Genomic DNA, 14,351 nt, shown 5'->3' with positions numbered 1-14,351 from the left:
AGTTTTTAGTATATAGAGCTAAATGTTTCTGGTTTTATATTTGTATGCCATGACAAGTGGCAAACATGTTTTAAGCACATACCTTTAATAATTGTATTATCCTACATGCATGCACCTGCGTGTGTATGCATGTATACACATGTTTGGGCAATTAAATGATTGTTTTCTATTCCATGGATTAATTGGAATGAGAAAAAAAAATATTAATGCTTATACCTGATTGTCCAATGTCTCGGGTACCTGTTGCATCGCGGCGGAGAAGGTGTCTAATCGCCATCAGGCGTAGTGTGTGTCAAGCAGTAATCTACACACAAGAATCTTGTCTGGTCGTCGTCATTATAGGCTCCACAAGTTGTTGACCATGTCGCTTTGTTTTCCTTGAGTAGATAAGTCCTTGATACATTATTGCGGTTGAGCAATCAGTGCTGTGGTCATCTCGTCTTCGTTTAAGTGTTTCGCATAGTGTGGCGTGATCATTAATATTATTGTATTCGGAGCATTCGCGCCCCATTGGTAATTAGGCGTTTTCTGTTCTTCCCGCTTCTGATATAAGCTAGGGTATGATCTCCTAGCCTTAATCAGAAATAAAACGTCAATTCGTATCACAATAACTTCTTGTATTCACTTTTAAAACACAATTTAATATCAATCGTAAGAAAATATAGTTTATCAGTCCACGAAGGAAGCGCATGGGAAGCGCGCGCTCTAACTGTCAAAATCTCTTTTTAGTGTTGTCCTCACAGTAGAGGTAGTGTTGTCCGTATAAAACTAAAATGATTTAGTATACTTCGGTAAATATAGTATAGTTCCTTAATGTATGAAAAGAGAATATAACATACAGAACAACACAGGATAATATTAGTCTAACAATTAGAAATTAAGTCGGTTGGAAAGTTTTAAGTAAGAAAGGTTAGAGGGTAGTGAACTTTTGTAGTAAATTGTGGGATTATATTGTTAAAAGGTAAGAGTGATTATGCATTGATTCTGTAAAATAGGTATATTTGAGGCTATCAGTACGGTTCTCTTATTAACACTATCTTTTCTTTTGCATGTAGGTATGATGCAGAAATCAATCGCCGTTTTGTTGACTTATACTGTAAAACAATACTAACTTCAGGTAGGTCTTTTTTATTTTTACCTCAAAATATATCTCCTTTCCCGCCGTACTTATTTAGAACGACGAAAATATTTTTATTGAACACCCATTGAATAAATAATGCAGTTTAAATAAAATAATACCACGTACTCTCAAGGAAAGTTCATCCCTTATTTAATCAATCATGAATGATCAAATTCGGTCGTGTTTATTTTTGCAATACCATCCAAGTGTTAACCGTAGCGCTTACCGTTTTGTTACAAGCCACAAAACACCGCCATAAACTTATTTTGTACGCTATAATAAATCTTATCACACAAAACATAAAGTTTAATTTCCTGTAACATGTTAAACTGGTGCTACAGCTGTGTTTCAGCTGTTACTATAAATTGTCACTGTGTCATTTTATAATGTCCAAATCGTAATAGATGTAGACACAGTGTTGTGTGCATATACAGTTGGTAGTTCGACGAGTGTGACCACGCATGCGCAGTGGGAACAACAAATAGGCGACTAAATGGAGGCAGAGTAGCGTCGCTTCACACCGCGACGGTCGTTTGTCGCGCGTAAATAGAATCTCGCCCTTATCTAAACAAAATATTTATGTGTAAAAGAATTAGTGGTTTTAACTGAAATTCGCAGTGTTTTTCTAGTTTTTGTGTGTGACTTGTTAAGTATAGGTGTACTGTATAGTTTTGTGTTGAAAACAAAAGTTTTACTATCTGGGTGTGTTATGGACGTGCAGATATAGTTGTCAGGTAATTTATTATTTTTAATATATTTTAGCACATTATTTAATCTTAAAACAGATTTATATTATAGCTGAACTATTTAAAAATATTTTACATTAAATATATTTCCATGATTAATTCATAAATAACACAAAATATATGTTTGTAATTCACGCTAAAGTTATTGGACCTTCCGCACCGGGTGGTTTGAAACTCGATGTTATTTCTGAATGTGGGTATATTATATTATGGAATGAAAACATATTTCCTCTACCTGTAATTGGGTATGTCTTAAGCCTCTCACGTATAGTGTGGGTTCACCCTCATCCCCTATATTTGACCCAAATAGGATTACATACACGTAACATGACATCTAATTAGTTGATTAGACATTAATTAAGATTGTAATTAGTTAAGACAGAAATTGTGTATAAAATACACGATTAAATTACTCTTAAGACAAAGTCATTTATTATTTGTAAAATATAGGATTAAAAAATATGTTGATCTTGTGAATAGGTATAGTACGCTATATTTTGTCTATGGTGGAACGTACAAACATGGTTTGGACTAAATATTTTAAGACGGTTATTTCGTGTTTAGCTAGACCATTTTTTAAATAATTTCCAATTAAATCAGGATAAAGTTTTGAGGTAAAGTAAATTGGAATGGCTTACCGTAATATTGAAAAAAGGGAAAGTGCTTTTATACGGCCTTAATTTAATTGATATTTTAACAAGGCTTTTTCAAAAGGTTTAGCGAGCTTTAGTGAAATAATTGAAGCATTTTTAAATGAATGAATTTATGACGGATTATTTTAGTGGCTATACTATTGTACTTTGTACATACTAAAATTTCCATGTACTGCTCCAATATTAATATGGATAATACATTAATATGAATATTGATCCTATGGATATAATATGGATGGTTTGGAGACAAAAAATATTCTGGTCTGATATTGTCGTTCATTTTATCGTAAAAATAGTATATACATATAAAACAGATTGTGTTATAAACCCATGAAACAAAGGCTAGTTTTGACGCATTTGGTGGTTTTCAGTTAAGAAGTTAAATGCCTGTTTTATAACTATCATTTTCTAGGCTCAACTACAGCTGCTAAAGTTTTCAACAAAAACAACTACTTACTTCCTAAATGTAACATCTACAGGTAAAGTATCATATCAAAACCTTCACAATATAATTGCATAGCAGCTTCTCTTGATCAAATATTTACGAAGCCATAGAATACCTCATGATAGATGAACAAATATATACGCTTAACAATATAACGTGAACCGGCTTTCCTCGCATGGAAGCCGAAGAAATACAAGAAGCCTTTTATATAATATTCTCACCTCTAAACATTTGCAGTGTGTGTTTTTCACAAATCAAAATATATTTTAAAATTCACCATACAATGACAACATCACTCACGGATTAGCAGATTGAGTTTTGAACCTATTCCTTTTTTGGTAGGAACGAAATCGCCTTCAAAAAGCACTAGCTTGCTTTTAGGGAAGATTTACCGATTAAAACTTAACTTTGTTCTTTCTGGAATCATTTATGTACCAATACAAAACGAAAAAAGTTTGAAATATAAAGCTAAATAAATGTGCGTATCACTTTTCTCTGTGAGAATCAGAACTTTGACTCAATTCATGGAATGAAAATAAGCACCTTTCTACGAGTGTTTCTTGGAAACATCTTAAGAAAAGTGCCAGCGACCATTTTCTCAGCCGAGAGATCAACCCTAAAATTACTTAGGTACTTAATATTATTCCCATCAAGTACTGCATATTCTGTGCCAATAATAATGTTATTAAAAATAATATTGTGTGTTAAGCAAATATAAAATGATACATGTGTTCCACTGTCACAGTTTACACTGGAATGCAAATTATATGAGGCACGGTTTCATATGTGTTTCGGTCGAAATAAAGTTGGATACCAGCACCGTAATATTACCGGCGTACATTTTTAATGCAACCCAGTGTATTCAGATACAAGATAATACGCAATTACTTTTCGTTTTTGTTTCGTGTACAATTTTAATGGGATGTGGTTGGAGTTTTGTAATGGATTTTTGGAACAGTACATACCTATATAGAACACAGTATATTTTAATCTACCAAGTAGGTAGATTAAATTGTATAGGTCCTGGTATTTCATTTTAACTTTAATTTTAAGACATACACATTTTATAAAACCAATCAAACACTATGCGGAATAGAGTCTACACATATATTTGATATAAAATAAACTACGTAAGTTCTCTACTACTCTAACTAAGTAACCTATCAAGCGATTTTAAGCACTATTATTCGGTGGATAAGGTTTAATATAAAGTGTATTCTACCTATGTGACGTTTAGTAGCTGACAGCTGTCTTGCCTAGAACAAACCTGCTGCCAATTATGTAGGGTCGGCTTTCAGGCTAATCCGACGCTAAGTATCGGGCTAGGAATTTACTAGAACATACGTCAAGTTACTAATTTAATTAATTAAGTTTTGAGAGTAAATATTGTAGAGGTTAAGTAACACAATTTTGGTTGAAATTATTTAGCTAGAAAATCATTAATAATGTCACTCAGTATTGAATTAGTTTTTAAAAGTCTTTACGATTGGTTACACTCGATCGTTCTAATAACTTTAAAAAATTAACGGACCAAAAAAATTCAATCACCGATAATATAATTTATATTCTTCAATTCACTGAAACTCGATCGATTTTTAACAAAACTAAGTCATACAAGTCCATTGGGAACTTGAGCGTTGTACGAAATCTACTTATCGATAAAAGTTGGAACTTTGAGAAATATCGATGTTGCAATACAAGCTTCATTGGAAACAAGATCCAGGTTTCCAACAAGCTGTTAAGAAATTATTAATCGATTTTATATAACAATGCCTTTTGTTAATTAAGTAATTGTTTGTCGAGGTTTTAATTAATGAGGATTACGTTTTTAACTAATTGTATTAGGTGTTTGTTATGGAAATTCAGAGTAAAGTTAAATTACGTTATTTTAGCTATCTTTAAACTGTAAATTATCGTCGCAATCAAAGTTTAATTACAAACTTTTATTTAATAACTTGCCTTGTAATTGAGGGACAAATCTTTTAAGCTTTATTTGGATCATTTTATCTAGACCTAGGGCTATTAAATTTTGCATCGATATTTCGGTCTGAATACATTAATAAAATTAAAAATAACCCGATGTTGCAGCAAGAAGTTTCTTCTCCTGAAAGAATTCTTCAATTGTTAAGAGCATAGATACGAACCTTTGCATAATTATTTACGTCTAATTATTTATTTCTAAATCAGTTGTGAGAATTTTCTTAGAAGACTTCTTTCTTAGATTGTTTGCCACCTCATAATTCTGACCGTTCAATTAAATACTACTTTCTGTCCAAAGGACCGTGTTTGGCAAACCTTTTCCTGGTTCCTTAATACATTTGAGTACAAACGGTTTTCCCTGAAGGCTTCTTAGATAGTATAAATAGACACAAATAGATGAGATGGCGTAAATAAACTTCTTGAGTACAAGCTTTATAAAATCGACTGTAGTTAAATTCTGTTATATTCTATACTTCTGCACTAAAACAGCAAACAATATTATTTTGTTTGTACGACAAAGGGTCCGAAACTACTGAACGATTTGCAAAAATATTTCACTGTTGTGATATTACGTTATTCTCGAGTAACACAGGCCATATTTTATGCAGGTACGGGGTGCATTCTCACTGAACGCAAGTGGAACCGCTGGAAAACGGCTAGTATCTGAAATATTTGTTGTACGTTTCATGGTTTCAGGACTATTTGTTACACTTAAGCCACAATTTTATATGGACGTTAAGTTTCATAGCTTCACTACAAAAATGACACTTTCAACTGCAATTTATTATACAGTCCCCATTAATAAGTCCTCTTAAAATTAAGCCTTACCATTCATACCTCAGCAAAAACCAATTACAATTCGCCCTTAAATTATTCTCCAAACAATCGCCACAGCAGAACACAGGGTTAAAAATCTACGTACATTTCGTTCTGTGAACAATCAGTGCGACAATTTTGTTCGTCGTAATGTAATTACTGCGTCCTCGTTGTTTCCAACACTTCAGCTTCCTCTGATTAATCTTCGCTTTGCACACCTCGGGAAGTTGTCGAGATAATGAAATATTGGGTGCCTGTAGATGTATCTTGAAGTATGGAGTTCGTTGTTTGGTTGCGCAGTTGATGTTTTGAGGAAATAAATTGTGTATTGCGTAGTTTGAAGTCTACATCAGACTAGCTAGATACAGTTCGCGACAGTTAACTTTGCATTTTTGAAGTTAGCCATTTGACTCTGTATTTTATTAATTCTTTTTTTAACTATTGTGAAGTTCTTGTTACCATCTTCGAACAAGCAAAGCTTTTCAACGAGATCTGTAGGTACAAATACGCAAGGAGTCAAATAATAAATCGACCGTATGGCAAAATGTGAACAGACTTATGTATAGGCTTTTATCTATTGGCCTATGTGGCCTCTTGTCACATAGATAAGTACCTATTGATGAACATTGAACAGGCTAGTAGCTCAATGCGGATTGCTAATTAATTACTTTTTTAACACCATTGCTACCATTGTCAGAGGCGCCTTCTATGAACCTGTATAAATGTTGTTTTCCTAAGAGCGAGAAGCACATTTTTGTCAAGGCTTTTAAAAAGTGTAACTGAAATATGGACTTACAAAACGCGTTTACACAAGTATATTTATTTTTGTTTTGTACTTAGTAAAAAAAAACTTTTGCAACTAACTGAACACAAGCGACATGTGTCTTTGTTATGATTTTAGTTGTAACATTGTTACAACCACACAATAGTCTGTTTTGAAACACATATATACGATGTAAATATTGATACAAATGCTTTGATACATAACAAACATTGCATTTCATAACACACATTTAAGTATGTATAGTCGACTACCTCCAAACACACGAAGCAATGTTAATTTACTTGAACGTGCTAAGCTCAGGAATTGCAGCACTGATTTGAAAAAATCTTTAAGGGTTAGACAGCATATTAATTTATCGAGGGAGGTCTGAGTAGGGAGGACTAACTAGGGATTAAGTCTAAGTAAAACCACTGGTGAAAGCAAGTTTATAATATTAGTGAGGATACTACATAGTTACTAGTCATTGTGATTGCCTCGTGTTACGTAATCAAACTACGGTTCGAGTAAATTGGGTTTTCCCATTAGGGAAATTATCCATTGTCTCTATTTCCTCTTCATCAATAATAATTATAGAATACATAGTAACGTTCATGAAACTGGACAATAGTTAATGAAGTTATTATCTTCTACTAAATTATACCAATCAAGTCCCTAGCCGCCTCTCTGTTCATTGTAAAGTCAAAAACTACTGAACAGATTTTTATACGGTTTTCTTTATCAGCCAGGTATGTATTTAACACACCAGTCGTATATCATACACCCAATGTAATCAAAATTCCTGCGAACAACCGTGTTTGATCACTTAGGGGTATTGGGTTACCCGGGTAACTGGGTTAAGGAGGTCAGATAGACAGTCGCTTCTTATAAATCACTGTACACAAATGCATAAACTGGAAGTCAACCCCAACATAGTAGGGAAAAACGCTAGGCAGATGAGATCACAATTTGAGTCTATTTCAAAAGACTTTGTAGCATATTTAGCATTTCAATACAGAAATGTAGATCTGTAACCTTTTCAGTACTTAATGAAAACCTTTTTAGAATTACCATTTCATGAAAATTGCTCCGCGAATATTCGTGATTCATTAAAGTTTTAACGTTTGTGAAGTTACGAAGTTTCAGTGCCCGTGGCAGACGGTTATTTTGGAAAGTACTAACTAGGTTCTGGAGTTTATACCTTTTGGTAATAGTAAATATGTATGTTAGTGGAACCTTTCTATGAATAAACAGGCGAGGTAATCAACGCATTTATCTTCTGGATGTTTGAATAGACAAATTAATCAACATATATGTATATTTTCTGCAAAAACACGTGTTCGATTTTAAAGTACTCATCATCCTCCGAGCCTTTTCCCAAACTATGTTGGGGTCGGCTTCCAGTCTAACCGGATTCAGCTGAGTACCAGTGCTTTACAAGAAGCGACTGCCTATCTGACCTCCTCAACCCAGTTACCCGGGCAACCCGATACCCCTGAGGGTTAGACTGGTGTCAGACTTACTGGCTTCTGACTACCCGTAACGACTGCCAAGGATGTTCAATGACAGCCGGGACCTACAGTTTAACGTGCCATCCGAAACACAGTCATTGGTGTCTAAGATATTCTTAGAAAGTACATACAAACTTAGAAAAGTTGCATTGGTACTTGCCTGACCTGGAATCGAACCCGCGCCCTCATACTCGAGAGGTTGGTTCTTTGCCCACTAGGCCACCACGACTTAAAGTACTACAGTCTTCTAAATATGTATTTACAATATTCTAAATATGAACGTAGAAAACGTATGGTTTACCTACTAAAACGGGAAATTCTCCTTATCTCTATTAATAAAACGATTTCCGATTTGATTGCTTAACAACACTTAATATCCAGTGTTGTAATAATTTTTTTTATGGCTAATAATCCAGGCATGCATTCTTTACGCTTTCCTGCAGTTTAGATACCATAAAATTTATACTGAACATTTTATCTTTAAGCTACATATTTCCCTCTATATCATCATCATCGTCATCATCTCAGCCATAGGACGTCCACTGCTGAACATAGGACTCCCCCTTAGATCTCCACAGATACCTGTTGGCGGCGACCCTCTATATACGACCACCTAAATTCAAGGACATACCTACGTACCTACCTACAAGAGCTAAACAAACAAAACCCTTACTTAAAATTCGCAATTTGATTCATGTTCCCCAATTTTATTTCTTCAACTGAACGATACGTTCCAACCCACAGGGTTTGATCAAGGTGCCGTACCTTCCTTTTATCTTTTTACGGTTATGTAAGTTAGAACATTACATTATTCAACTGGGTTTGCCGGCTGACCGAGGGAATCCTATTTAAATATTTTACCTATTGTTACGTTTTTTGACTGCCTCGTTGGTCTAGCGGTCGCAAGCGCGGCTGCTGTGCTCTAGGTCTCGGGCTCGAATCCCGGGTCGGGCCGAAATCGCTTTGTGGGTTTTCTTAAACTTTCACAAAGCAGCTAGTAGTCTGGAAGTTGGTGATTGATTCACCCGTGCATCGGAGAGCACGTAAATTTCGGTCCTGCACCTGATCTCTTTCCGGTCGTGTCGGATTACCGTCCCATCGGGCTATGAGAGTGAAGGAATAGGGAGTGCACCTGTGTCTGCGCAAATGCTCGTGCACTATAACATGTCCTGCGCAGCTGGCTGATCTCCTTAAATGAGAACAGCCGCCGTGGCTGAAATCGGCCGTGGACGCCATTATTGTTACGTTTGAATTGGTGAGTTTGTACAAATTGATATGGTACGCTCATATAGAAATTGGTTACGAATTGTTTTGATACAAGTATTAATAAAGATTGTTAATAATAATGATTCCACACTTGTCAAGTATAATATTTTTGTTCATAGATATTCGGCGATGTCCTTAAAAAATCTGATGGCTCCGAAAAAAGAACACCTGACACTATTATTGATTTGAAAGCAGCACGTATGTATTTGTGTATGGGGTGCAGAGAAGTGTGTCCTGAAAATCCTTACAACGCTTTTACACGCTCCGTTCTCCAAAGGAATCATTGACAACTACCGGTTCAAACGTTGTGGCGCGTAGAAAACCACAATTAAAATTTTGAAGTTATGTGGGTATTTTTTCTCTCATAATCCCACTAAGGATAAAGGGATGCTTAAATTTGTTACACATTTACGTCAGAAAGCCGACATTCATAGTGCGAATGGAAGTGGGGGCCTGTCAATTTCCTGTCACAATCAGTGCCAATGTTCTGTGTTCAAATCTGGATGCGACAGATATGTTCGGTAATCTGTAAAATACCAGCAGAAATGTCAACAGTAATAATGTAAATATATAAAGGGCAAATGTATTTTTATGTCCTACAAAAAGGGTATGAAAATTACAGATGGGTAAAAAAGCTGAAGTAAATATATATCAAAGTAAATTCTAGATTGTTATTTTAATTCTACTCTCAATTTTTTTATAATTTTACGCTTTTTACGGCCAATCTTCTATTCTGTTGTTCAGCCAGCCAGATAGTTAACTTTTACTCGCTGTATAAAGAGATAATATCAATATGCTTGGATTTATAAATCAAATCACATATTATGCAGCTGCAGTTTATTTGCTTGAACATGATAATCTCAAGAACTACTAGTCAAATTTAAAATATATTTCAGTGTTAGATAGTCCATGGTTCCCGCGGACGCACTTGAAACCTTATAGAAGCTAGCTACATACGTGCGTCTTAAGCACGTGACAAAAAACTTTAAACTTCTTAAAGTAGCATTTAATAAAGCCTTCGTATTTTATAACACTTACCAAAGAAAGAGGTATTCAAGCAAAATGGTGTTATACAGATTGCGTGGTAGTTCGTAAGTATCCTAAAATTTCCCTAATATTTGGGCCACATATGTGGGTAGCTCCTATAAAGTGATTATAAGATAAGTGAGAAACGAGTGTGGGTCGGATTCGATATGCCCTCAATGTTTTTGGGATCTTTGTTTTAGGAAATTCTAGGTCAAAACAAAGTGCGATCTAGGTTAGTTTACAGGATAAAGGGTACTTGTTGAAACACCTACTTGGTGAATGGTAAAGATTTTTGTATGTGTTGAGAGGATATTTCGAATTGATACCTAAAATAAATGAAACTTATGCCCGTTTTCACCAACAATCTCTTAACGTTTCCCTAACTAAGTGTCACTTAGAATAAGGGCTCCCCCAATAATATAGGTAATAAGGGACACTTAAACTTTGGTGAAAACTAAATTCCTATTAAGTGTTCCCTAAATGCTCTTAGAGGATCCCTAAATTTAGGTATTTGTTGGTGAAAATGGGCATTAGACACCTACTTAGTATTTTTTAAAGAATGTAATTTCAAAATATGTTACCTCTTATATTTAAGATTTTATTTTTTATTTCATTTATTTTTAAAAAGAGCTCAATGCAAATAACCACAAAGGGCATCTTTATCACCATTTCATATACACTAAACCGTTTTTATTCTATCGCATAATCTCATAAACACTATAAAGTCAAACAAGATCGAATATTAGCAACACTTTGTTAATTTAACAAGTTTATAACCAAACGAGTAAAAGCAATATGATATACTTTGAGCTTGACTATTGAAGATATCATAGATTCTAATTATAAAAGCCGTGTATGAAAAAGTTTGGTTTTAGATAAGAATATATCCTAACTAATATTATAAATGTGAAAGTAACTCTGTCTGTCTGTCTGTCTTTCTGTCTGTCTGTCTTTTCTTCACGCCTAAACTAATGGACTGATTTGTGTGAAATTTGGTACAGACATAGTCTGGAACTTGAGAAAGGACATAGGATAGTTTTTATTACAAAGAAATACAAAAATAAAAAATAAAATTTATTCCGGACATATACCGCCATCTATTGGTCAAACCATAAATCTGCCGGAAGTCACTATTCCACGCGAACGAAGTCGCGGGCAAAAGCTAGTTTTCTAATATCGACACGAGCCTTGGTAAACACACTAGCGAATTTTCACTCGGGTTTTTCTATGACCTAAAAATAGCTCAAAAGGATAGTTAGGTTGACTCTTTGAAAACTTAATTTTGGTTTTTAATTACGATACCCTTTTCGACAAATGTTTCTGTGAAATCTAATATCGCAATGAAACATTTTCCTAAAAGAAGAAAAATCAACGCTGTTTCATGACGTTCAAAATACGTACATGGCTACTGAAAAAATACAAACAAGTCTTGATTGTTATTATTTGGTAACAGACCACGTCTGCAAAGTTTTAGCTGATTACTTATCTTTGTTTGTAGACCAATTAATTGCTAAAAACTTTGCCAAAAGTTAAACGTAAATATTTAGCAGACCGGTCGTAATATGTGAAACTTATTAACCTAATCACCGCAGAAACTTTAGAGATAACAAAGTCAGCTTTCTACAAACAAAAGTTATAAACCACAATTGTATATTATTATATTTGTAAAGGTTTATTTATTAATTTATGTATTTATTTATTTATCTACATACATTTACCGTTACAGGTTACCCCAATGCGATAAATGCGCCTTAATCCAAACTAATATTATAAATGCGAAAGTAACTCTGTCTGTCTGTCTGTCTGTCTTTCTGTCTGTCTGTCTGTCTGTCTGTCTGTCTGTCTGTCTTTTCTTCACGCCTAAACTACTGAACCGATTTGTGTGAAATTTGGTACAGACATAGTTTGAAACTTGAGAAAGGACATAGGATAGTTTTTATTACAAAAAAATAAAAATAAAATTATTCCGGACATATAACGCCATCTATTGGTCAAATCAAAAATCTGCTGGTAGTCACTATTCCACGCGAACGAAGTTGCGGGCAAAAGCTAGTTACATATAAATTATTTATACTAAAAACTAAAGTCTTTATCTACTACCTATCTATCATCATCATCATCATCATCATCAGCCTATCGCAGTCCACTGCTGGACATAGGCCTCTCCAAGTGCACGCCACTGAGATCGATTTTCAGCTTCTCGCATCCAGCTCCTGCAGCCGTCTTGCGCAAGTCATCACTCCACCGTGCCTGAGGACGTCCTACACTACGTTTGCCGAGGCGTGGTCTCCACTCTAGAACTCGTTTACCCCAACGGTTATCGGTTCTTCGACTAATATGGCCAGCCCACTGCCACTTCAGCTTGCTGATTCGGTGGGCTATGTCGATGACCTTGGTTCTCTGACGGATTACCTCATTTCTGATGCGATCCCTCAGAGAAATGCCGAGCATAGCCCTTTCCATAGCCCGCTGAGCGACTTTAAACTTGTGAACCAGCCGTACCGACAGTGTCCACGTTTCGGCTCCGTAAGTCATGACAGGTAGGACGCACTGATTGAAGACTTTTGTCTTTAGGCACTGTGGGATCGACGATGTTAGGACTCGACGTAGCTTCCCAAATGCAGCCCAACCCAACTGAATTCTCCTATTCACCTCGTCCTCAAAGTTGTTTCTACCTAACTGCAATGTCTGCCCGAGGTATACATATTTCCGAACAACTTCGAGAACGGCGCCGTGTATCGCAATCGGTTCCGGTAGAACATGTTCATTGAACATGACCTTGGTTTTGTCCAAGTTCATCCGTAGGCCGATGCGTAGAGAAGATTCAGCCAGGTCGTTCAGCATCTGTTGTAGGTCCTGCAGCGTTTCCGCCATGATGACGATATCGTCAGCAAATCGCAAGTGAGAGATGTGTTCGCCATTGATGTTGATGCCGCGTCCTTTCCAGTTCAGCGTCTTGAACATATCCTCCATTGCATTAGTGAACAGTTTCGGGGAAATAACATCCCCTTGTCTCACTCCTCGATGCAACGGTATGGGCCTTGTTTGCTGATTCTGTACTTGGACGGACATTGTAGCGGCTTCGTAGAGACATCTCATCACTTGGATGTATCGCCAATCTACTTGACAACGCTGCAGGGTCTCCAGAACAGACCAGATTTCAACCGAGTCAAAGGCCTTCTCATAGTCCACAAATGCTAGACACAGGGGCTGATTATACTCTTCGGTCTTTTGTATAATCTGCCGCACTGTGTGGATGTGGTCTATGGTGCCGTATCCGCTCCGAAACCCAGCCTGCTCCGGTGGTTGGAATTCGTCGAGTCTTCGCGCAAGTCGGTTCGTGATCACTCTTGAGAACAGCTTATAGACGTGGCTTAGGAGGGAAATGGGTCGATAGTTCTTCAGCTGGGGTTTGTCTCCCTTTTTGAAGAACAGGACGATCTATACTACATCTATATACGATCTACACTACTATCTATAGCTAATAATAAATAATGCATTCCTTGTGAATTCACTCGGAGAACAAAAAATAGGTCCGTTTCACTCGCTATGAGGTTGAGCATGTGGAGTGCACGCGTCAGCGGCGCCTCCCTTAATAGGTTAGTTCGAGCGCGCGGCACCACTAGCAGTGGCAGGTTGGTAAAATGGTGGATGATAATGTTAATAAAACGAATTTATTTTAGTCATTTATTGTATGTCTGTCATAAATTCTCGTTTAAAACAATTAACAAAATAAGTATACAAAGATGAAGACTCTCAATCATCTATAAGCTGTGTCCTACTGAGTCCATGTTGTGTCCATCTTATAAAATGTAACACCTATATGACATATGGAATGTTAATATAGAATTGAGTATTGATGGACATAGATAGATCATCACAAAACATATAAAATGTTTATTAAATGAACCAAAAATTGGTAGTTTATCAGCACCTAATTCGACATCTACATAAAGTTATTCGACCCAAAAACAAAACAGAACTCGATCCAATCAAAAACTTTATACCGAAAAGGTTTGAGAAACTTT

The 14,351-nt window shown here is 35.8% G+C and overlaps 1 protein-coding gene across 1 annotated transcript in view; it reads left to right on the top strand.

The window, feature by feature from the left end:
- The first annotated feature begins 1,720 nt into the window (after positions 1-1,720).
- Positions 1,721-14,351, top strand: part of LOC124645866 (sodium bicarbonate cotransporter 3) — a 112,027-nt gene continuing 99,396 nt past the window's right edge. The window contains exon 1 of the mRNA XM_047185821.1: positions 1,721-1,854. The gene's annotated coding sequence lies outside the window, so the exon portion shown is untranslated. The remainder of the gene's footprint in view (positions 1,855-14,351) is intronic.

Source organism: Helicoverpa zea, chromosome 3 (genome assembly GCF_022581195.2).
Source record: "Helicoverpa zea isolate HzStark_Cry1AcR chromosome 3, ilHelZeax1.1, whole genome shotgun sequence".
Taxonomy (NCBI): Eukaryota; Metazoa; Arthropoda; class Insecta; order Lepidoptera; family Noctuidae; genus Helicoverpa; species Helicoverpa zea.
Note: the sequence above shows the minus strand (reverse complement) of the source record. Positions and strands in the feature narration are given on the sequence as shown.